Below are 23,998 nucleotides of genomic sequence, written 5' to 3' on the forward strand. Positions count from 1 at the left end.
CCGCAGCATGGCTGTGGGGAAGAAGGGCTTCAGGGTTGTTGAGTCTCAGTTGCAAAGCCACCTGGAAGCGGATGGGGGAAGCCTCTCCATGCAGGAGAAAGGACAGTAAAAGTTCCCAAAGAAAATGTTCTCGAGAGCCTCAGCCCCAAACACAAAATGCTCAAAAAGCTGCCACTGACGCTCAAGATCAGGCCAGCCCAGCCTAGAATAAGGACATCAAACACATTGGAGAAGGGAAGGATAGAAGCTGTTCTCCATCATCCCCCAGGCCCCATCCTGGGAGCCCCGTCACCAACCACCTTTCTCTTTAGTCCTCAGCAGGCCTCAATATTGTCACCAAATAAACTTCGGAGTCGACAAGCACGGGTAGGAACCAACATTAGCACAATCAGCGAATGCGCCCTGCTCCAGTAGCTGGGTCTTTATATTGTATCAGGAATCCTCCTGGTCCACCTCCCCTCACCCATTCCTTCTCCTCAACCAAGCTCCTGTACTATGCCACCCCCACCCCTCCTCATTGGCCAAGCTCTCCCCCACCTCCCAAATGCAGACACAACCTCATCTCAGCTCACCACCGTCCGCCGGGGAAGACTGACACACATCGACCGCTCCCCGCGCCACCTCTGCTGTGCACTAATGCATTCGCCTAATTTCCAGTAGTCAGTGACGTTTCACTGTGGAGACAGAGGTTTCCACTCACGCCAACTCAAGTCACTGCGGACTTCACGGAGCTCAGGCAGGATTCGAGGCCCTAAAGAGGGGTGGTAAATAGTGCAGGAGGTCACAGACACAAGGCAGAGAAATGATAGCGCCTTCCCATTCCAGGTTTACTTTTTTCTAAAGCATTTACTAAAATTAAATTTGAACATCTAAGTTGGTTATTGCATGACAGAGATATTGGAGCAAAAGAACAGCTTGGTTGATAGTTGAGTTTTCACACGGACAATAGAATCACTGATGTTTTGCTGTAGGTATAAAATGATTTCCAGGCTGGGCGAGGTGGCTCATGCCTGTAATCCCAGCATTTTGGGAGGCTGAGACAGGCAGATCACTTGAGGTCAGGAGTTCGAGACCAGCCTGGCTGGCCAACATAGTGAAACCCTGTCTCTACTAAAAAAAAAATACAAAAATCAGCCAGGTGTGGTAGCACCCACCTGTAGTCTCAGCTACTGGGGAGGCTGAGGTGGGAGGAACACTTGAGCCCAGGAGGCAGAGGTTGCAATGAGCCAAGATCAAGCCACTGCACTCCAGCCTGGGTGGCGGGGGGAGACTCCATCTCAAAAAAAAAAAAAAAATGATTTCCATCCGGGCGCAGTGGCTCACACTTGCAATTCCAACACTTTGGGAGGCCAAGGCAGGGGAATTGTTTGAGCCCAAGAGTTTGAGGTCAGACTAGGCAACATAGCAAGACTCCGTCTCTACAAAAAATACAAAAATTAGCCATGTGTGGTGGCACACATCTGTAGTCCCAGAGACTCAAACTACAAGTGGGAGGATCGCTTAAAGCTGGAAGTGGGAAGCTGCAGTGAGTCCTGATCATGCCGCTGCACTCCAGCCTGGGCAACAGAGTGAAACTCTGTCTCAAAAAACAAAAAAAAATTATTTCCTTCTCATGCCTTCCAAATATATGGTCTTAGCGTCTTTAATACACAACGAGTGCTTACAAATATAACAGAAAAAGATGAGTAACCTAATACAACGGATAAATGATTTGGATAATATATTCAGACAATTCTCAAAAGAAGTATACAAATGGCCAAGATGTCAGCCTCAACCATAATGAAAGAAGATAAATCAAATGGAGTTGTGGTTTTCATTTTGTGGCATCTTTGAAAGCTTGATAAAAGCTACTGCTGATAAGAAACGGAAACAACAGGCCTCTCACCTCATGTCAATGTGCCTGGGCATGGGCAGAAGCTTCTGGAAGGGCAATTTGGCTTCATCCATCAAAATGTTAGGGCAGGTGTGAGGGCTCATGCCTGTCATCCCAGCACTTTGGGAGGCCAAGGCAGGAGGATCACTGGAGGCCAGGAGTTGGAGACCAGCCTGGGCAACAAAGTGAAGCCCATCTCTACAAAAATGAAAAAGGAAAAATTAGATGTGGTGGCACACGCCTGTAGTTCCAGCTACACAGGAGGTTGAGGTCAGAGAATTGCTTGAACCCAGGAGGTAGAGGTTGCAGTGAGGTATGACTGTACCACTGCAATTCAGCCTGGGCAACAGAGCAAAACTCTGACAAAGAAAGAGAGAGGGAGAGAGAGAGGGAGGGAGGGAGGGAAGAAAGGAAGGAAGGAAGGAAGGAAGGAAAAGATATATTGAGCTATTTCTTTAAGAGCTGTACTCTTTACTATATGTAAGTTATATCTCAATTTTGTAAACTTTTTTTAACCATGAGCATATGTTACATTTATATATAGGGAAAACACAATATATTTTTAAAAATTAAAAAGACAGGCTACAAATGTATTTTTATCATGAGCCTGTATATCTTATATAGAGAGAGAAAACAATATATAAAATATATTTAAATATACATAAATGTTTAAAACATAAAATATGAATATTTTACCAAGAGCATGTATTACTTTTATACACATGGAAAACACAGTATAGAAGGAAGACACAAAACCAGACCCGGGAATGGTGAATCTCCTCCCCCCAGGCAAACTCGTCCTTCTCACTTGGGCCTGAGGAGGACTCCACACCCCTCCCCAGCCCATACCTCTCAGTCTCACCGCCCCCCTTCCTGGCACTTGGCCACCAGCTTCAGGGCTGGAGACATTTCCTTCTTTCTTTTTTTTTTTTTTAAGAAGGAGTCTCGCTCTTGTTGCCCAGGCTGGAGTACAATGACGTAATCTCAGCTCGCTGCAACCTCCACCTCCCAGGTTCAAGCGATTCTCCTGACTCAGCCTCCCGAGTAGCTGGGATTACAGGCATTTGCCATCATGCCCGGCTAATTTTTTGTATTTTTAGTAGAGACGGGGTTTCACCACGTTGGCCAGGTTGGTCTAGAACTCCTGACCTCAGGTGATCCACCCACCTCAGCCTCCCAAAGTGCTGGGATTACAGGCATGAGCCACCACACCCAGCCAGGGCTGGAGACATTTCTAAATGCTTGCACTTGAGAAATGGTGAGATCAAAAGGAACTCCTGCTTGCCTGGCTGAAGGCGTCGTCCAGGAGCAGGCCTTGTCCTGGCTGTAACTGCGTCTGGGGTCACACAAGTTTGCATTGACAAAGACGGGAGAAAGGGGCTCTGGGGAGCCCCGGGCAGCTTCCAGTAGTCAGGAGAGGTTTCCTGCCACAACTAAAGTGGGGCAACCGAGGGCAGAGGGCAAGTCCAGGCAAGCCTTGAAGAGACCCAGCTGTGTCAACACAAAACGCACACCGTCTTTCCAACTGTCGACTTCATAGCTGCCAAGTCAGTGCCCAAGGGGTTGGAGACAACAGGGCGCCCACAGCTGTGCTCCGGGGCAGACACCTCAGCCCCCCTGGGCAGCAGTGTGGATAACCCCTGTGGCCTGGATGTGGTGGGTGAAGTGCTGGCATGCACCTTTGTTTGGGTGGACTTTGGGTCTTCTTGGTCAGATCGTCGTGGCTCCGCTGCTTTGATCCAGGGAGAAACAGGGAAGCAGGAGAGACACTCCAGCAGGTAACCTCCACCAGGCCGGCCCTACTGTTTTCCCAGGGCGCTCCTGGGCCCCTACTGCTATCCAGATGTGGTGGTTTCTCTTCCCTGAGTGAAACCACCAGTGTCTCCGGACTTGAGAACAAGCACCAGAAAGGTGAGGACCACCTGGCACTTTGTTACCCAGTCGCATCTTTCAGCTGGAGGCCAGCCCGCCGACATAACCCTTGGAGGGCCAGGCCAGGAGCATCTCCTCTTTTTCAAAGAAGGGGAAGCCAAGATGTGAGCAGGCTTGTCCCCACCCGAGGCAGCTGAGAAGGCCGAGAGCACCTCTCTCCATTCTCACTCTCCAAACATCCATGGCCAACCCAGACAGAGCCCCCAAGCTCTACAGAAACCTGGACACCAAAGGGACAGACAGGACAGGAGAGGGGTGACAGTGTGGTAGAAAAATTACGTGGTCATTGGCCAGGCGCAGTGGCTCACGCCTGTAATCCCAACCACTTGGGAGGCCCAGGTGGGAGGATGGCTCCAGGCCAGGGGTTCAAGACGGGCCTGGGCAACGTAGTGACACCCTGTTTCTACCAAAATAATAATAATAATAATAATTAGCCTGTAGGTCAGGCACGGTGGCTAACGCCTATAATCCCAGCACTTTGGGAGGTGAAGGCAGGCAGATTACTTGAGGTCAGGAGTTCGAGACCAGGCTGGCCAACATGGTGAAACTCTGTCTCTACTAAAAAAAAAAAAATACAAAAGTTAGCCAAGCATGGTGGTATGTGCCTGTAATCCCTACTCAGGAGGCTGAGGCAGGAGAATCAATCGCTTGAACCCTGTAGGCAGAGGTTGCAGTGCACTGAGATTGCGCCACTGCACTGCAGCCTGGGTGACAGAGTGAGACCCTGTCTCAAAAACAAAACAAAACAAAAACAAACAAAAGCCTGTAGTCCCAGCTACTAGGGAAGCTGAGGCAGGAAGATTGCTTGAGCCCAGGACTTTGAGGTTGCAGTGAACTATAATCGCCACTGCACTGCAACCTGGGCGACAGAGCGAGACTCCATCTCTTAAAAAATAATATTGACTGGGCGCAGTGGCTCACTAATCCTAGCGCTTTGGGAGGCCGAGGTGAATGGGATTGCCTGAGCTCAGGAATTCAAGACCAGCCTGGGCAACAAGGTGAAACCCCGTCTCTACTAAAAATACAAAAATTAACTAGGCGTGGTGGCACACGCCTGTAATCCCAGTTACTCAGGAGGCTGAGGCAGGAGAATTGCTTGAACCTGGGAGGCGGAGGTTGCAGTGAGCCGAGATCGTGCCACTGCACTCCATCCTGGGTGACAGAGCAAGACTCCGTCTCAAAAAAAAAAAAAAAATCTTAATGTATGTCTACAAGGCAACAAGTCCTTTGATACATAACAATGTAATAACGTTGTCACACAGCTGCCAACCAAGCACCAGTCCCTGCCAGGCTCCGCTCCCTCTGGAGTTCTCTTTGTCCTGATAGTCTTCCCACGTGGAATCTTCTACTCCAATCCCTCCCAAATCAATGGCAAATTCTGAATCTAAATCCAGAGTGCCAGCCTCTGGAGGCTCTGGCCTCATCCTGGCCCCCAAGCGCTTGTTCACCCCGTTTCCATTGCTTGCTGCCAGCCGCTGGCCTGGCCTCTCCCCAGAGGCTCCGAGGATGCCCAGCAGAAAAGCCCTGGCTCTGGGCAGGTTTTCGCAGATGAGACTTGCACCTCCTCTTGGACTCATGTCCCCACCCTCCAGGGACCCCTAAGAGAGAAATCGGTGGCACAGACGGCAGTGCACAGCTCCCAAAGGGACCGAGTTGGCAAGAGCAGGCAGTGCCTGGACAACCCCATCCCACTCCACGTGGGGCATCCGCTGGGAGGCCAGGGCCAGGTGGGCCCCAACATTCAGAATGACAGACAGAAGTAGGAAAACGAGGAAGCAGGCCAGTGACCATGCAGGGAGATCAGTCTTATTCACATTTTTCAACAGATGACAGAAATCTGAACTTTTAGGTAAAACATCCCATTTCTTACATTTCAGTTCCAATAAGAAAACACACGTGCCGATTAGGGAAATGCAAATCAAAACCACCATGAGATGCTGTTTCACACCGACTAGGGTGGCTAGAATCAAAAAAGCAGAAAATCACAAATGTTGTCGAGGATGTGGAGCAATTGGGCCCCTCGTGCAGTGCTGGTGAGAAGAGAAAACGGTGGAGATGGTTTGGGAGTGCGTAAAAAGCATAGAATTCCCATAGGCACCAGCAATCCCACTCCTGGGTGTATACCAACAAAAACTCGCACACAAATGCTCCTAGCAGCATTATTCATAAGAACTGAGCTCAAAAGTGGAAACAACCTCAGTTGTCCACTGGAAGATGAATGCATACACGCAACGTGTCCACATGCAATACAGGCGTGGTGGTTCACGCCTGTAATCCCAGTACTTTGGGAGGCCGAGGCAGGTGGATTTTTTATTCAGCCATAAAAAAGCTGAAGTACCGATGCAGGCCACTGCATATGTGCACATGGAAAACATCGTGCTCAGTGCAAAAAGCCAGTCACCACAGGCCACATACTGGCTGGCCACAGTGGCTCAGGGCCAGGAATCCCAGCACTTTGAGAGGCCAAGGTGGGACGATCTCTTGAGCTCAGGAATTTTGAGACCAGCCTGGCCTACACAGGAAGATCTCATCTCTACACAAAATAAAAATAAAAATAAAAAATTTTAAAAAGGCCACATACTATGAGATTCCATTTATATGAAATGTCCAGAACAGGCGAATCTGCCGAGACAGAAAGCAGATTGAGGGTTGCCGGCAACAGGGGAAAGGGAGAGAAAGTATGGAAGTTTCTTTTGGGGATGGTGGAAATGTTCTAAAATGGATTGTGACGATAGTTGCACAAGCTTATAAAGATACTAAAAACCATTGAATTTTACACTGTAAAATGGTGAGTTTTATGTTCGTGAATTATATTCCAAACAGACAGTGCAAGCGGAGCCAAGGATATCTACGGGCCAGATTCCACCGGAGGGCAGCACAGCTCCCCCTCAACCCTGAGCCTGAGCGCCCACCCCCAGCACTCAGTCTCACTGTGGGCTGGAATCACTTTTTTCTTGTTCCTTCTCTAAGACAAAAATGTGCAGTAGAATTCCCCAGTGGATACTGTGCCACCGACACCCACTGCTGCTGGTGATGGCAGTAGCCGGCCTCTGGGGAAAGCAAGGTGGCACCTACATACAACGCTGGGCCCCATGGAACCACGGGGGCCTGATGCGAGGGAGGCAGGAGCATCAGGGTCAGAGCAGAGATCAATGGAACACGATTGCTGGCTCTGAAGGTGAAAGAAGGGGCTGCCACGAGCGAAGCCATGCGGACATCCTTAAAGAACTGGGAAAGGCAGGGAAACGGATTCCCCCTGGAGCCGCCAGAGAGAACCAACTCGGTCAGCACCTTGGCTTCATCCTCGTGAGACCTGGGTCAGACTTCTGACCTCTAAAAGTGTGAGAAAATACATTTGTCTTGCTTTCTTTTTTTTTTTTTTTTTTTGAGACTGAGTCTTGCTCTGTTGCCCAGGCTGGAGTGCAGTGGCACGATCTCGGCTCAGCGCAACCGCCGCCTCCCAGGTTCAAGCGATTCTCCTGCCTCAGCTTCCTGAGTAGCTGGGACTACAGATGCGCACCACCACGCCTGGCTAATTTTTGTATTTTTAGTGGAGACAGGGTTTCACCATGTTGGTCAGGCTGGTCTCAAACTCCTGACCTCGTGATCCACCTGCCTCGGCCTCCTAAAGTACTGGGATTACAGGCGTGAGCCACCGCACCCACCCTTGTCTTGTTTTAAGTCACTAACTTTATGGTCATTTGTTCCAGCAGCAACAGGAAACTAATACAGCAGGTGATTTAATCTCTTTAAGACTTCATTGCTAGGCCAGGCGCAGGGGTTCCTGCCCAGAATCCCAACACTTTGGGAGGCCAACACGGGAGGATTGGTTGAGCCCAGGAGTTTGAGACCAGCTGGGAAACATGGAGAAACCCTGTCTCTATAAAATATATATATATACACACACACAAAAAATTAGCTGGGCATGGTGGCACACGCCTGTAGTCTCAGCTACTAGGAAGGCTGAGGTGGGAGGATTGCTTAAGCCTTGAGGGAAAGAGGTTGCAGTGAGCCAAGATTGTGCCACTGCACTCCAGCCTGGGTGACAGAGCCACACTCTGTCTCAAAAACAAAAGGACTTCATTTCTAAAATTATTATTTAATAATTTTACCTGCTTACTAATGGAAGGCAAAGAGTAAATGATATCATCTTTGTAAAGTGGCTGTCCCAGTCCTTGGGACATAGCATAAATGCTCAGTCATGACGAGTATCCAATGACAATTGTACAAGCAGGAAAAATTTATGTTTACAAGGAAGTGTACTTATATGAGGACATGCTCCTAGTGTGCTGATGCCGATGGAAGAAATTATAAAGATTGTATGCATATATCACCTATGTAAAAATGCAAAAAGAACAATTATATAAGATATTAATATTGCTTTTTTCTGGGTGATCTTTATTCTATCTAAATTTTCATGTATTATCTATGGAATGTTTTACTTTTTACTTTTTTTGTTGCTGTTGTTAAGAGACAGGGTCGGCCAGGCACAGTGGCTCACGCCTGTAATCCCAGCACTTTGGGAGGCCAAGGTGGGCAGATCACGAGGTCAGGAGATCGAGACCATCCTGGCTAACACAGTGAAACCCCGTCTCTACTAAAAATACAAAAAATTAGCCAGGTGTGGTGGCGGGTGCCTGTAGTCCCAGCTACTCAGGTGGCTGAGGCAGGAGAATGGCGTGAACCCGGGAGGCGAAGGTTGCAGTGAGCTGAGATCACGCCACTGCACTCCAGCCTAGGCAAAAAAGCGAGACTCTGTCTCAAAAAAAAAAAAGAGACACGGTCTTGCTCAGTCACCCAGGTTAGAGTGCAGTAGCGGGACCATCGCTCACAGTAGCCTCGAACTCCCAGACTCTAGCAATCCTCTCACCTCAGCCTCCTGAGTAGCTGGGACTATAGGCGTGTGCCAGGCTCCTGGTTAATTTTTTTTACTTTTTTGTAGCAATAGGGTCTTGCTATGTTACCCAAGCTGGTCTTGAACTCCTGGCCTGAAGTGATGTTCCCACTTCGGCCTGCCAGATTGTGGGATTACAGGCATGAGCCACTGCACCCAGCCTACAATGTTTTTTATAGCAATGAGGTATTCTGTTTATGGATATCCCGGGAGAGCAGCAAAGGTAATCCCCAGAATGGTGAAGGAAGATTCCAGGTCTACATCCCCCCATGCAGTTTTGGGAGCTCCTGCCTGAAACTTCATGGAAATGGAAGTACACCATAGTGAAACTTCATGGAAATGGAAGTACACTGTAGTAGTCCTTTGTGTCTGGCTTTTTCCACTCTGAACACTACTTTGCAATTGATCCATGTTGATCACTTCCTTTTTGTTGCAGAGCGGTAGTCCAGATATGGACGTGCCACAGCCTGTTTCTCTGTTTTCCAGAAGATGGATATTTGGACTGTGTCCATGGTTTTTTTTGTTTTTTTGTTTTTTGTTTTTTTGGTTTTTTTTGAGACAGAGTCTTGCTCTGTTGCCAGGCTGGAGTGCAGTGGTGAGATCTCAGCTCACTGCAACCTCAGCCCCCCAGGTTCAAGCAATTCTCCTGCCTCAGCCTCCCGAGTAGCTGGGACTACAGGCGTGTGCCACCATGCCCGGCTAATTTTTGTATTTTTAGTAAAGACAGGGTTTCACCTTGTTGGCCAGGATGGTCTCGATCCTGTGATCGAGGTCTCCCGACCCTGTGATCTGCCCGCCTCGGCCTCCCAAAGTGCTGGGACCACAGGCGTGAGCCACCGCACTCGGCCAACTGCATCCATGTTTTAGCTACGGTATGACTGAAGCTTTGATGAGCTTCATGTGCAAGTCTTTGCATGAACATCTTTCCAGTCCTCTTGGTGGACACCGAGGGAAATTTCTGGGCCATCTGGTAACTGCCAAACTCCCGAAATGGCGAAACCATTTTTGCGTTCCCACCAGCAGAGTATGAGAGTTCTGGCATCCCCCATCCTCACCAGCATTTGGTATTGTCAGTCTTTTCAATTTCACCTCTTCTTGAGGATGTGTGGTTTTAATCTACATTTCCGTTTCCCTAATGAGCAGTGTTGTGAGCACCTTTTGAGGTGCATTCTGGACATTCCATGTCTCCTTTTGTGGTGTGTCTGTTTAGATTGTTTCTTGATGCTCCCCGCCCCTTTCTTTTTTATGTTAGTCTCCTGTTTAAATGCATCATAATCACAGATGGGGCCTGTATGGGTTCACTTTTGGAAACTGATATTCTTTGTGGCCTAGAATATAAACAAGTTTTACAAATGGTTTGTGGGAAGCTGGCCTGGAAATGTGGTCTCAGGTTGTTGGAAGCAGCAGAAACCCAGCTCATGCTAGCTGAGCTTCCACGGGGGTCTGCTAACTAGGACGGTCCCTCATGGATCCAACTATTTAGATTCTGTCCCAGGGTTCTCTCTATCGCACTGTCTCCTCTTTACTCTCTTTCTCTCCAGGCACTGGTCTCAGGGTCTCTTATGACAGATGGGCTTATCCCAGCGGACCTGGCGACAGACACTGCTGTAACTTAGCAAGCTCAGAGGAAGTAAGAGACCCTGCAGGACCCCCATGCAAACACCCCATGCAGGGCTGTCACTGCCCCAGCGTGAGCCGTGGCCGTCCCCAGCCTAGGAGCAGCCTAAGCTCCCATGACTGATGCCCACCCCCACACATACAAAATAATCCATCCTGTCCTGGAGACCGAAGTCCCATCAGGACAAACTTCCTGAGGGCGAGGCTCTGGTCTTGGGAGGCCTTCCTCGGTCCTGCCTGCTTGGTCTGTGACTTCTCAGACACGTGATAAAGTCTCATGCTGCAAATGTGCTTTTCTCAATTGTTCTATTTCTAACAGGTATTACTTGCTGCATTTTAATGCTACCTTTCCCGGATTAAGTTTCATGAACAGAAAATCTCGAGGGGCCGGCCGGGCACAGTGGCTCACACTTGTAATCCCAGCACTTTGGGAGGCTGAGGGGGGCGGATCACTTGAGGTCCGGAGTTCAAGACCAGCCTGGCCAATGTGGCAAAACCCTGTCTCTACTAAAAATAGAAAATTTCACCGGGCACAGTGCCATGTGCATTTAATCCCAGCTAACTTGGGAGGCTAAGGCAGGAGAATCACTTGAACCCAGGAGGCAGAGGTTGCAGTGAGCCAAGATCAAATCACTGCACTCCAGACTGGGCAACAGAGCAAGACTCTGTCTCAAAAAAAAAAAAAAAGAAAAGAAAAAGAAAATCCTGAGGAGCCATAACTTTTATTAAGATGCCACAGTATTCTTTCTCCAGTTTAATGATCTTTTTTAAAAAACTAAGGCCAGGCATGGTGGCTCACACCTGCAATCCCAGCACTTTGGGAGGCCGAGTCAGGTGGATCACTTAAGGTCAGAAGTTCGTGACCAGCCTGGCCAATATGGTGAAACCCTGTCTCTAATAAAAACACAAAAATTAGCTGGGCGCAGTGGCTCACGCCTGTAATCCCAGCACTTTGGGAGGCCAAGGTGGGCAGATCACGAGGTCAGGAGATTGAGACCATCCTGGCTAACACGGTGAAACCCCGTCTCTACTAAAAATACAAAAAATTAGCCGGGTGTGGTGGCAGGTGCCTGTAGTCCCAGCTACTCGAGAGGCTGAGGCAGGAGAATGGCATGAACCCGGGAGGCAGAGGTTGCAGTGAGCCAAGATCGCGCCACTGCACTACAGCCTGGGCGACAGAGCGAGATTCTGTCTCAAAAAAAAAAAAAAAAAAAAAAAACACACACACACAAAAATTAGCCGGGCATGGTAGCAGGCGCCTGTAATCCCAACTACTAGGTAGGCTGAGGCAGGAGAATCACTTGAACTCACGAGGCAGAGGTTGTAGTGAGCTGAGATCGCACCATTGCACTCCAGCCTGGGTGACAGAGTGAAACTCTGTCTCAAAAAGTAAAAAATAAATTAGAAATAAAAAAATTAAAAAAGATATCATCTTTGGTGAACTACCTGAAGTCTTTTGCCCATTTAAAAAAAAAAAAAGAAAAGAAAAAGAAAAAAATTGAATTTTCTGTCCTTTTTTTTTTTTAATTTGTAAGAGTCCTTTGTATATTCTACATACAAGTTCTTTGTATTACAAGTATTTTCTCCCAGTCTGAGGCTTCCTGGCTCATGTTCTTATAATGGTATCATTTGATGAGTGCAAGTTTTAAAATCTGACAGTCTAATTTGTCAATTTTTTGAAAATAACTCTTGCTTTTTAGAAACCAAGAGACCTTTGCCAGCCTAAAAGTTGCAGGTATTCTTTTGTATTTACTGCTTTTTTATTTTTTAATTTAATTTAATTTAATTTTTTTTTTTTTTTTTTTTTTTTTTTTTTTTGGAAATAGCCTTGCTCTGTCGCCCAGGCTGGAGTGCAGCAGCACATTCTTGGCTCACTGCAACCTCCGCCTCCTGGGTCTGAGCAACTCTTGAGCTGGGATTACAAGCATGCACCACCACACCCTGCTAATTTTTGTACTTTTAGTAGAGGTGGCCTTTCACTGTGTTGGCCAGGCTGGTCTCAAACTCCTGGCCTCAAGTGATCTGCCTACCTCGTCCTCCCAAAGTGCTGGGATTACAGGCATCAGTCACAGTACCTGGCCATTTATTTTATTTTTATATTTTAGGGACAGGGTCTTGCTCAGTCGTCCAGGCTGGAATGCAGTAAGTAGTGCAATCGTGGCTCACTGCAGCCTCAAACTCCTGGACTCCTGGGCTCAAGCATCTTCCTGCCTTAGCCTACCAAGTAGCAGGTACTACTACAGCTGGTTGCACCATCCCAGCCAGCTAACTTTTTTTTTGTTTTTGTTTTTGTTTTTTATTTTGAGACGGAGTCTCATTCTGTCACCCAGGCTGGAGTGCAGTGGCATGATCTCGGCTCACCGCAATTTTTACCTCCAGGGTTCAAGTGATTCTCCTGCCTCAGCCTCCCGAGTAGCTGAGATTACAGGCACGCACCACCATATCCAGCTAATCTTTTATATTTTTGGTAGAGACGGGGTTTCGCCATGTTGGCCAGGCTGGTCTAGAACTCCTGACCTCAAGTGATCCACCTGCCTCAGCCTCCCAAAGTGCTGGGATTACAGGCGGGAGCCACCGTGCCTGACCCACAACCAGCTAACATTTTTAAAAAACTTTTATTGTCCAGGCTGGTTTCAAACCCCTGGCTTCAAGCAATGCTCCCATTTCAACCCGTATTTACTTCTAGAAACTTCATTATCTTCACTTTTGTGTTTAGGTCTGAGCCAACTCAAATTAATTTCCAGGTGTCATGTGAATTAGGGGCCATGGGTCTTTTATTTTTATGTGTATGGATAACCAAGCTGTCCAACATCATGTGTTGAAAAGTTTTCTGTCCCTGATGATTTTGTTTTGTCAGAAATAAATTAACCCTGTATGCCTGTGGGCCCATTTCTGGGCTTTCTTTGCTGTTCCATGAATAGTATTTGTCTATTCTACACCAAGTCACAGTGCACTGACTACGTAACTTTATAGTTAAGTCTTGAAACAAGGTCATGTGAGTCCTCCAACCCAGTTCTTTTTTGAGATTGTTTGGATAATTCCAGGTTCTTTGCATTTCCCTGTATATTTTATCCATTTCTTATCCATTTCTTTCTTTCTTTTTAGATGCTGAGATTTTGATTAGGATTGTGTTCAATCTTTAGATCAATTTGGGGGGAACTGATATCTTCTTTTTTTTTTTGAGACAGAATCTCGCTCTGTTGCCCAGGCTGGAGTGCAGTGGTGCAATCTCGGCTCACTGCAAGCTCCATCTCCCGGGTTCACGCCATTCTCCTGCCTCAGACTCCCAAGCAGCTGGGACTACAGGCAACTGCCACCAAGCCTGGCTAATTTTTCGTATTTTTAGTAGAGACGGGGTTTCACCGTGTTAGCCAGGATGGTCTTGATCTCCTGACCTCGTGATCCACCCGCCTCAGCCTCCTAAAGTGCTGGGATTACAGGTGTGAGCCACCGTGCCCGGCCATATTAGTCCATTTTCATACTGCTATGAAGAGATACCTGAGACAGGGTAATTTATAAAGGAAAGAGGTTTCATGAACTCACAGTTCCACATAGCTGGGGAGGCCTCACAATCATGGCGGAAGGTGAAGAAGGAACAAAGTCACGTCTTACATGGCAGCAGGCAGAGCACGTGTGTAGGGGAACTCCCTGTTATAAAAACATCAGATCCCATGAGACTCATTCAAGATCACGAGAACAGAATGGGAAATCCCCACCCCCATGATTCAATTACCTCCCACCGGGTCCCTCCCACGGCACATGGAGATTATGGGAGCTACAATTCAAGATGAGATTTGGCCAAACCGCATCAATATTCTAAGGGCTGGTTTGCCTGGTGATGGTCCTCAGAGGTGATTTAAGGATCCTTTTGTGGCTACAGGGAAGGAAGAATGGTTCCATGAAGTCATACACACAGATTCAGCGCAGGGCCTGGCACACAGTGAGCACCAACAAATGTAAGCCACGAAGTGATGAGGATAGCGCAGCACAAAGCAGGGAGGAGGTGGGAACGGATCACGTGCTATGGGATAGACCGTGTCCCCCGCAAATCCATATGCTGAGGACCTAACTCCCAGCGGCTCAGAAAGTGACTGCATTTGGAGAGAGGAACTTTAACAGGGTAATTAAGTTAAAATAAGGTCATTATGGTGGCCCTAACCCAACAGGACTGGTTTCCTTATGAGAAGAGGAGATAAAGGGCCGGATGTGGTGACTCACACTTATAATCCCAGCACTTTGGGAGGCCAAAGCGGGTGGATCACCTGAGGTCAGGAGATCAAGACCATCCTGGCCAATATGGTTAAACCCTGTCTTTACGGGTGTAGTGGCACATGCCTGTAATCCCAGCTGTTTGGGAGGCTGAGGCAGGAGAATCACTTGAACCCGAGAGGTGGAATTTGCAGTAAGCCAAGATCGCACCACTGCACTCCAGCTCGGGCAACCGAGCAAGACTCTGTCTTAAAAAAAAGAAGAGGATGGCCAGGCGTGGTGGCTCACGCCTGTAATCCCAGCACTTTGGGAGGCTGAGGCGGGTGGATCATAAGATCAGGAGATCAAGACCATCCTGGCTAACACGGTGAAACCCCATCTCTACTAAAAACATACAAAAAAATTAGCCGGGCGTGGTGGTAGGCACGTCTAGCCCCAGCTACTCGGGAGGCTGAGGCAGGAGAATGGTGTGAACCCGGCAGGCAAAGCTTGCAGTGAGCGGAGATCACACCACTGTACTCCAGCCTGGGTGACAAAGTGAGACTCCATCTCAAAAAAAAAAAAAAAGAAGAGGAGATGAGATGAGGACACAGATGTGCACAGAGGGACAACCCTACGAGGACGCAGGGAGAAGACACCATCTACAGCCAAGGAGAGAAGAAACCAACCCTGCCCACATCTTGATCTAAAATTCCAGCCTCCAGGATTGTGCGAAAATTAACTTCTGGGAGCCCCTAGAAGGGCTCCCAGGCCATGGAACTTTGTTGTGGCAGCCGGAGAAAATACACCACGTGAATAGCCAGTGCCCCATCTGCAAGTCTAGGAAATTAAGAATCTTCCACTCATTTAACACAATCCAAGCAGTGCTGGGCTCAGCAGCTGCTAAACTGTTTTCTGATCTTGCCCTCTGGAGAAGGTACAAATGACCCCCAAAGTGGCCACAGATTCTTCCAGATCCTGTACGGTCACTCATTTGCTACTCCTCTGGTCAAGAGGTTGGAGTTTACCTCACGTGGCTTCCACGCAACTTGCTGTGGCCCCTGGGACGTCAGCAAACGTGGGACTTCAGCTTCCATTGGGGCCACCAAAGAAAGGATCCACGCTGGCCTGCTGCAGACAGACAGCCCCGCCAACAACCAGCACCAAGCACCAGCCACGCAAGAAAGGCCATCCCAGGCCATCCAGCCCCAGCTAAGCCGAAGCCATGTGAGTGACCCCGGCATGACCAGCAGGAGCACTGAGGAGCTGAGCCCAAGGATGATCCGTCAGGCTGAGGTGTTCCCCTCAGCTAGGCCACATCCCCCAGGTACTCAGGCAAACGCAAATCCAGTCGCTGCTGTGACTTGAGGTGAAGGAGGTTACCCTGAATAATCTGGGTGGGCCTGATCAATTCATTGAAAAGAAGCAACTCCGCCTGTGGACCGCAGCGCCAGCTCCTGTCTGAGTCGCCCCGGCTGCCTCTGAGGAAGGCTTGCTCTGCAGTTTGGGACTCGCCTCACCAGACCCCACCATCACATCAGCCAGTGCTTTGCAGTAAATCTCTTTGAATGCTGATATTTCTATCTATTGGCTGTTTCTCTGGAGCACCCCATGGTCTAGGTTGGGCTGAGGGCTCTGCTCATACTTTTGTCATTCCCTTTGCTTCCCTGTGTCTGGAGACTCTGTGCTTTGTCATCGTTGCTGGCCCAGTTCCTGCCCGCCCTTCTCCTCCAGGGCATCCTACAAATGTCCTGTGCCACCGCCTCTCATAGTGCTGGCAGGAGCAGCGTGAGAAGGACTCATGACCATGCCTCAATCCTGAATTCCCCTCGCCCGTTCCTCTCTGGATGCAATCTCACTACTTTGTCTTACTTCCCCTGCTTCAGAGGGCTGAGATTCGCCTGGGGTGCACATGTCCCCATAAGCAGCATTCACACAGGACAGGGGCCTCTAAAGGCAGCGACCGCAGGATGCAACTTGTACTGAACCCAAAGAAATATGAATGTGAGGCCGGGCACAGTGGCTCATGCCTGTAATCCCAGCACTTTGGGAGGCCGAGGTGGGAGGATCACTTGAGGTCAGGAGTTCGAGAGCAGCCTGGCCAACGTGGCGAAACTCCATTACTAAAAATATAAAAATTAGCTGGGCGTGGTGGCGTACGCTTGTAATCCCAACTACTCGGGAGGCTGAGGCAGGAGAATCGCTTGAACCCAGGAGGCGGAGGTTGCAGTGAGCTGAGCCAGCACCACTGCACTCCAGCCTGGGCGACACAGCGAGACAGCGAGACTCCATCTCAAAAAAAAAAAAAAAAAGAAAAGAAAAGAAAAGAAAAAGAAATACGAATGTGAGGTCAACGGCAGCCTTTCCTACTGATGTAGCAGGGACATGGAAAGTACAAGGTTTCAGCCTCAAGGAGGAATATCCTATAAACGTGCCTCAAAAGACAGTAGCCATCCCTGCCAGCATCAGGAGCCCATTCTTTCCAAATACACAGAGTCCAGCGAGGACACGCCAGGCCACAGGAGCTGAGGCTGCCAAAAATGCTTCTGTGCCTTGTGAGTTAAATTAACATCATTTTGGTGCACAGTGGCTCACACCTGCAACCCCAGCCCTCTGGGAGGTGAAGGCAGGAGGATCTCTTGAGCCCAGGAGTTCAAGACCAGCCTGAGCAACACAGTAAGACCCCCAATTTCTATAAAAATAAAAATATTAGCCAGGTCTCGTGGCACACATCTTGTAACCCCAGTTACCTCGGAGACTGAGGCAAGAGAATCACATGAGTCCAGGAGGTCAAGGCTGTGGTGAGCTATGATCACACCACTGCACTCCAACCTGGGCAACAGACCAAGATCCTGTCTCCAAAAAAAAAAAAAAAAATTAACATCATGGCTGGGTGCAGTGACGCACGCCTGTAATCCCAGCACTTTGAGAGGCCAAGGCAGGTGGATCATCTGAGCTCAGGAGTTCGGGACCAGCCTGGCCAACATGGCAAGACCCCTGTCTGTACTAAAAAAATATAAAAATTAGCTAGGCATGGTGGCGCGTGCCTGTAATCCCAGATATTCGGGAGGCTGAGGCAGAAGAATCACTGGAACCTGGGAGGTGGAGGTTGCAGTGAGCGAAGATCGTGCCACAGCACTCCAGCCTGGGCAATACAGCATTTCTATAGAGAAACTTTTTTTTTTTTTAAATAAATGCTACTCACGGCAGCAGAAGCTAAACACTGGAAACAACTCACCGTCTATCAGCCATGGTCTGGTAAATAAACAATAAACTATGCAGCATCCCACCCCAGAATACCACGGAGAGGTTCAGCAAAGAAAGCAAGGCTCTCCATTGGATGGAGAGTGACCTTCTGGCCATACTGCTAAGAAAAAAGGCCCGGCACAGCTCGGTGTGGTGGCTCACACCTATAATCCCAGCACTTTGGGAGGTGGAGACAGGTGGATCACCTAAGGTCGGGAGTTCGAGGCCAACCTGACCAACATGGAGAAACTCTGTCTCTACTAAACATACAAAATTAGCCGGGTGTGGTGGTGCGTGCCTGTAATCCGAGCTATTTGGGAGGTTGAAGCAGGAGAATCACTTGGACCCAGAAGGCGGAAGTTGCGATTAGCCGAGATCGCGCCATTGCACTCCAGCCTGGGCGACAAGAGCAAAAACCCTGCTCAAAAAAAAAAAAAAAAAAAAAAGGCCCAGCACAGTGCAGCCTGTGGTGGCATGCCACCGTGCCTGTGACAGAAAGAAACAAGCAGGAGGGCAGCTATGAGAAATGTTCTGAGGCAGCTATGAGAAATGTTCTGAGGCCCCTTGCTAGGACAGGCACACTTCTGGAGGAGACAGCGTTTGCTGCCTGCAGAGTGGGGAACTAGGTTGCTGGGGACAGGGAAGGAGGAAGGCTTTTCAGTATATATCCTCCTGAACCTTTTTTATTGTTGTTGTTTATTTATTTTTTTCTGAGACAGAGTCTCGCTCTGTCGCCCAGGCTGGGGTGCAGTGGCATGATCTCGGCTCACTGCAACCTCGGCCTCCCGGTTCAAGCAATTCTCTGCCTCAGCCTCCTGAGTATCTGGGATAACGGGCACCCACCACCACACCAGCTAGTTTTTGTATTTTTTAGTAGAGATGCGGTTTCACCATTTGGCCAGGCTGGTCTTGAACTCCTGACCTCATGATCCACCTGCCTCGGCCTCCCAAAGTGCCGGGATTACAGGCATGAGCCACCGCACCCAGCCCTCCTGAACGTTTCTATTTCATCACCTGGGCGTGCCCCACTCTCCTGGCTGAGTTGACAGCCACCAAGGCGGATGGTGGTGGAGGAGGCACAGCCTGACCTCCCACCTGAGGTGCCGCCCTGCCCCGGTGGGAGCCCAGCCTCAGACCCTCACTCACCTGGGGAAGCTGGACACGCTCTGGGCTGCCCTCTTCTCACTTATAAAACAGGATTTCCCAGTCCCTTCTTCTAAACTTCCCTGACTCCAATTGCAGTTCTTCTATTACTGAGAGTTTTGCCAACAACAGTGAGAGAAAGGGTCTTTTTTTTCTTTAATAGGAATTTCTTGGACAGATCTTTACACTCTCCCACCAAAAAGCAACAGGATCTCTCTCTCTTTTGTGTGTACATCAAACAACATTTCTGTGTTTGGGTTCTTTCAGACAAGAAGTAACTCAGCTGACGAAGGGGGTGAAATAGAACAAGCGTTCGATTTAGAGGGGGTCTTGCAATGCAGTTCTCCAATCTTTAAACCCACAGGTTGTCCCCAGAGGATTTATAGAGGATGCTGAGGCCACCTCCAGGAGAGAAGAACAACGGTTAACACACTCAGGAACTGTGCGCTTATTCTCATCACTTAGAATCCCTGAAATATTTGTTTCTAAGTAAGAGTTTCACTCCTAGATTTTAGACCTTTGTAAGTGTATGGTTTTGTTTGTTTTGGTTTTTTGTTTTGTTTTGTTTTGTTTTGTTTTTTGAGATGGAGTCTTGCTCTGTCGCCCAGACTGGAGTGCAGTGGTGCAATCTCGGCTCACTGCAACCTCCGCCTCCTGGGTTCAAGCAATTCTCTGCTTCAGCCTCCCGAGTAGCTGGGATTACAGGCACGCGCCACCACTCCCGTCTAATTTTTGTATTTTTAGTAGAGATCGGGTTTCACCGTCTTAGCCGGGCTGGTCTTGAACTCCTGACCTTGTGATCCACCTGCCTCAGCCTCCCAAAGTGCTGGGATGACAGGCGTAAGTCACTGCACCTGACCTGTTATTTTTTAAATTGTGAAAATACTGCATTTCACACTGGAAAATTACTCTCATAAAACCGTTTTGCACTGTAACAATTCTGCACCAGGGAAAGGTCTTGGAAAAAGCCGAGGTGGCATGCGCGCGGAACTGCCGGACCAGCTGAGCATCAGGTTGCTCAGACATCACTGGATCAGTTGCAATTACTAGAGTTACTGAGAAGGGAGGACAGAGGCAACCCCATCTACCCAGGGTGTGACTGTGAATTAGTGCAGACCCTCGGAGGGCAGTTTGACAATAGCTAACTAAAAAAAGTAGAGCCATGTATCCTTTTTTTTTCTTTCTCCCATAGAGAAGACACACCCTTTTAATCCAGCTCTGTGCATGCTATTCTGTAGATACGCTGGTACTTTGCACATGGGAAGTCAAAGATGGTCACTGCTGCACTGTTTTAATAGTAAGAAACTGGAATCAGGGACCGATCTGATTGCAAAATTAATAAATGACACTCTTTAAAATAAAAGCTTCATGTAATGGAGACCTCCTGCAAGGGGACTGTCACCATAAATGAGCTCACTGTCCATTTCCCACCTCCTGTAACTGTGTTCCTTAACCACCCCCTGCCTCCAGGATCGGGGCAGGGAAGCGGGGGGCCTCCAGCCTGAGCCTGTCTTTAGGTGTGCTGCAATGGGCTAGGTGGCCTGGTGGGTGAGGGTGAGGGGAGTCCGAGAAACATACAGGGTTGCTCCAGCCTTTGACCTTGGAAGGCCTCCTGAGAGCAGGCTCTCCACCACTTCCAGAACAGCCTGCCCACCTGCCCCTCCCAGGCCAACATGGGAAACAGCAGGCCCAGGCTCCACAGCCCTGTACCTGATACAGTTTGTATTCTTCTGCCTCATGTGCACAGCGAGGGATTGGGCAGGCTGCCCTTTGTAAGAAGTGTTCTAAACGCTGAGAGCCCTGGGCTGCCTCTGGGGTGTCCTGGGTCAGGATCCAGGGGCGGACATGTGCATCGTGTGCCCAGGGGTCCTTAGACAAACTGAAAGCTTGAGGAATCCTGCAAGTGCCTGAACTGTGCTTATTTTTACTTGAGTTCTGATACACAAACACAGTCTGTCCCACATATGTAATATTTACCTATTACATACACAGAAACGGCATAACATTAACACAGCTAGCCTGTAACTCACACCTTAGTCTTGCAAATGTGCAGAGGAGCTGGGGGCAAATTACGACATGAGATATTAAATGTGATGTAAATGTGTGATGTATTCTAAATCCTGAGTGTATCCCATGCAGACCGGCTGGTGGTGGTGTCTGATTCCTCCTTTTAGCCAACGCCGCTGATGGCAGTAGGGAGACAGTACTTTTAGAAAATCTAAGAGCTGTTTGAAACTATTTGGTTAAGAAGTAACTACTGTTATCTAGTTTCAGCTGCCAAATCCAGGGTCACTGGATTGATCTCAATTCCTGACTTTTCCATTGACTTCAGAGTGAGACATTCTTTGCTTTGGCATCTTTAATTTTCTATCCACAAGCATAGCGTGAAAATACTTACGCTTTCTTAGCAGTATTTCAGACACAAATAAGTTAATACTTGTCCTTATCACTTGCGTAGAAAGGAAATCAGCACTATACAAAGTCTGTACTCTCTGAATGTCTTCCTCTGTGCCTGGATTTTTAATATCTTTTTTGTATGTGTTTTAAACATTCTCGTATATAATTAAGCATAACTGTGAGTGTAGGTAAACTATTCATATTCCAGGATTAATTTATGTAACCGTATTACTTTCATTTAAAATATGTTTAAAGCAGATCCCTCTCGTTCCTGTGGAACTGCAAAGTGTCCAGTACAGTGACCACAGCTACATGTGGCTACTCCCATTGAAATGAATTAAAGTGAAATACAATTTAAAATTCAATCCTTCAGTGGCACTAGCCACACTGCCAGTGCTCAGCAGTCACAGGTGCCTAACGGCCACCACACTGGACGCAGTGGACGGAGGCTCTGTCCATCCACTTCCATCACCCACAGATGGAGCTGCTGCTACGGTCTTATACTACTGGATATCTAGTAGTGCCCACATGATAGTGCATACTAACTATCTGTCGAATGAATAATACAATAATTAGTTTTAACTTGTCTTAATAATTCTTAAAACGTGACAGTCAAAACGGAAGACGTCCGCTTGTTTCACACAGTTGGATTAGCTGGGGGTTATTCTTCCCTTCTGCCTACTCCCAGCTTTGTTTTTAGGGAACATGCCACAGATTTTGGATCACACGTTCACAGAATGTATCTGATTATTTCATTCTGGCCAAATCTGTCATATTTGTTTCTCCAAATGAATTATCTAAATATTATTTTACCCAAACTGAGTGTTTGCAGTCGGGTAGATGATGTACATGTTAAACCTTCCTGGACGCTGATTTATTTTTTTCAATGTGTTAGTATTAAATTCTAGCAAATTTATTTCTTAAGCAAAGAAATCATTCCCTTTTCAAAGCCTTCTTTTCTTTACAAAGAAATCAAGCAAGTATCCCAGCATACCATGAGTCAAAGAGGAAACTGGAAACTTCCAGGGCAAAATCTTAGACCCAAGATGAATTCTGCAAGGAAACGTGATGTGAAACTGATCCAGCTATTTGTAGGATTACAATAAATACACCTTTGCCCTCAACTCCACAATTTACTGCCAAGCTGCACAAGACAGGGATACAAAAGGAGCCGGCGGAGAGACTGCTAGCAGATCCCTTCACTCCAGAGGCCAGTTTCATCCCAACACAAGGATTCTCCTGAGTAAACAAACACCTTCCCCCCAAGGACATTTCCCTTTCTCCTGCTCTCTTTGCAAACAACATCTGAATTTGCACGTACTCTCCAGGAAATCAAATGAATGTAACCTATCTAACCAAAGAAACTGAAGAACACGCCATAAATTGAAAGATCGGTTCCTACAGTTCAGTATTTTCTCCAGTAGGCCTTTCTGTTAAAACAAAAAAAACACATTTCTCCTGCAGAACCCTTTATAAATACAGTTTTGATGATCAGAATTACACTGAGACAGTCTCCTACAACAAGAAACGACTTTTGGATCTGCTCAACAGAAAGAGAATTTTGCAGCTGTGTTCAAGGAAGCAAGAAAAGCAGAGAGTGAATTTTCATGGAGTTAGATTGCATTGAGACGAATGAAGCTAAGGCTCAGGTCTCTTTCATTACGTGTTTGACTTGTCCTGATTCAAAATCTAAATAACTTAAAGGGTGATTCCTCATGGAATTCGAATCTTAACACCGGAATAAAAGGGTAGCCTGCGGACGACTCCCTACCCGTGTAGGGAGGACACGGGGTCACCCCCACTTTCATAACATGGCCTGACCCTTTTCTGCCGCGGACAATTGATCCGAAGGACGCCGGCTGCCCAGCCCTGGCGGGCCACTACTGACCTAGTCCTAAGTTAGGAACAGCCCTGCAAACCGCCCCCTCCCCCTCCATTTCATCAAAATCGGGGAACAAATTCAGAAAAGGTGCAGCTGGTTTTCTCCCTACACGTGCCCTAAAACTCGGGGGCTAGATCCACTTTTCATAGCTGTTTAATAAGAACTCCGGGCAGTTCGTATTACTTCTTTCTCAGAGTGCTTGGTGGTTTAAGTTAAAGCATTTTCCTCTCTCGCCTTTGGGGGGAAAAGCCTGGGCTGCTGGGGTCTGTGGGCCCCTCCCCCGGACTTCATCTTCCTTTCCTTCCCCAGCCCCCGACCCGTTTTGCTCTCGTCCAAAACAGAGCGACTCCCCCGCTGCCGAGGAAAAGCCAGTTCAAGAAGCCGGGGGATGGGTGGGGCCCCGCGCGCCCCGGAGCAGCGCCCCTCGAAGGCGGGGGCAGGAAGCGGCCGCCGCGCCCCGTCCCGCTTCCCTCCCTTCGGGCCAGAACAATGGCTTTTTGCCCGGAAAACGGAGTTGGGAGCAAGGCGGGACGCGCCCCGGGAACCACGCGGGACTCGGTGGGCGCCCCAGGCCCGAAGCCCCTAGGCGCCTCCTCCCCCAACCAGGGCCCGCCCGCGCCCCCACCCCCGCCCCCGCCCGGGGGCCCCGCGCGGGACCCCCACCGGAGCGCGAGGCCCAGCCCGCCGCGGACAATGCGCGCCCCGCCCCGCCCCGCGCCCGCCCCCCCTCGCTGATTGGCCAGCACGGGATTTGGGCAGCGCGCGGGGGCGGGCGGCGGGCCGGGGCGCGGGCGCGGAGCGGCGGTGCGCGTGCGCGGGGCGGGCC

At 48.8% G+C, this 23,998-nt stretch overlaps 1 long non-coding RNA gene across 1 annotated transcript; it reads right to left on the reverse strand.

The window, feature by feature from the left end:
* Positions 1 to 621: 621 nt before the first annotated feature.
* On the reverse strand, positions 622 to 13,965 carry LOC134738725 (uncharacterized). Its single transcript, XR_010124687.1, has 3 exons — positions 13,860 to 13,965; positions 1,886 to 2,071; positions 622 to 751 (listed from the first exon to the last, which is right to left on the reverse strand). It is a non-coding gene; the product is annotated as an uncharacterized LOC134738725 (long non-coding RNA).
* Between the last annotated feature and the right edge of the window lie 10,033 nt (positions 13,966 to 23,998).

The sequence above is a fragment of the Pongo pygmaeus genome, chromosome 19 (assembly GCF_028885625.2).
Source record: "Pongo pygmaeus isolate AG05252 chromosome 19, NHGRI_mPonPyg2-v2.0_pri, whole genome shotgun sequence".
Classification (NCBI taxonomy): Eukaryota; Metazoa; Chordata; class Mammalia; order Primates; family Hominidae; genus Pongo; species Pongo pygmaeus.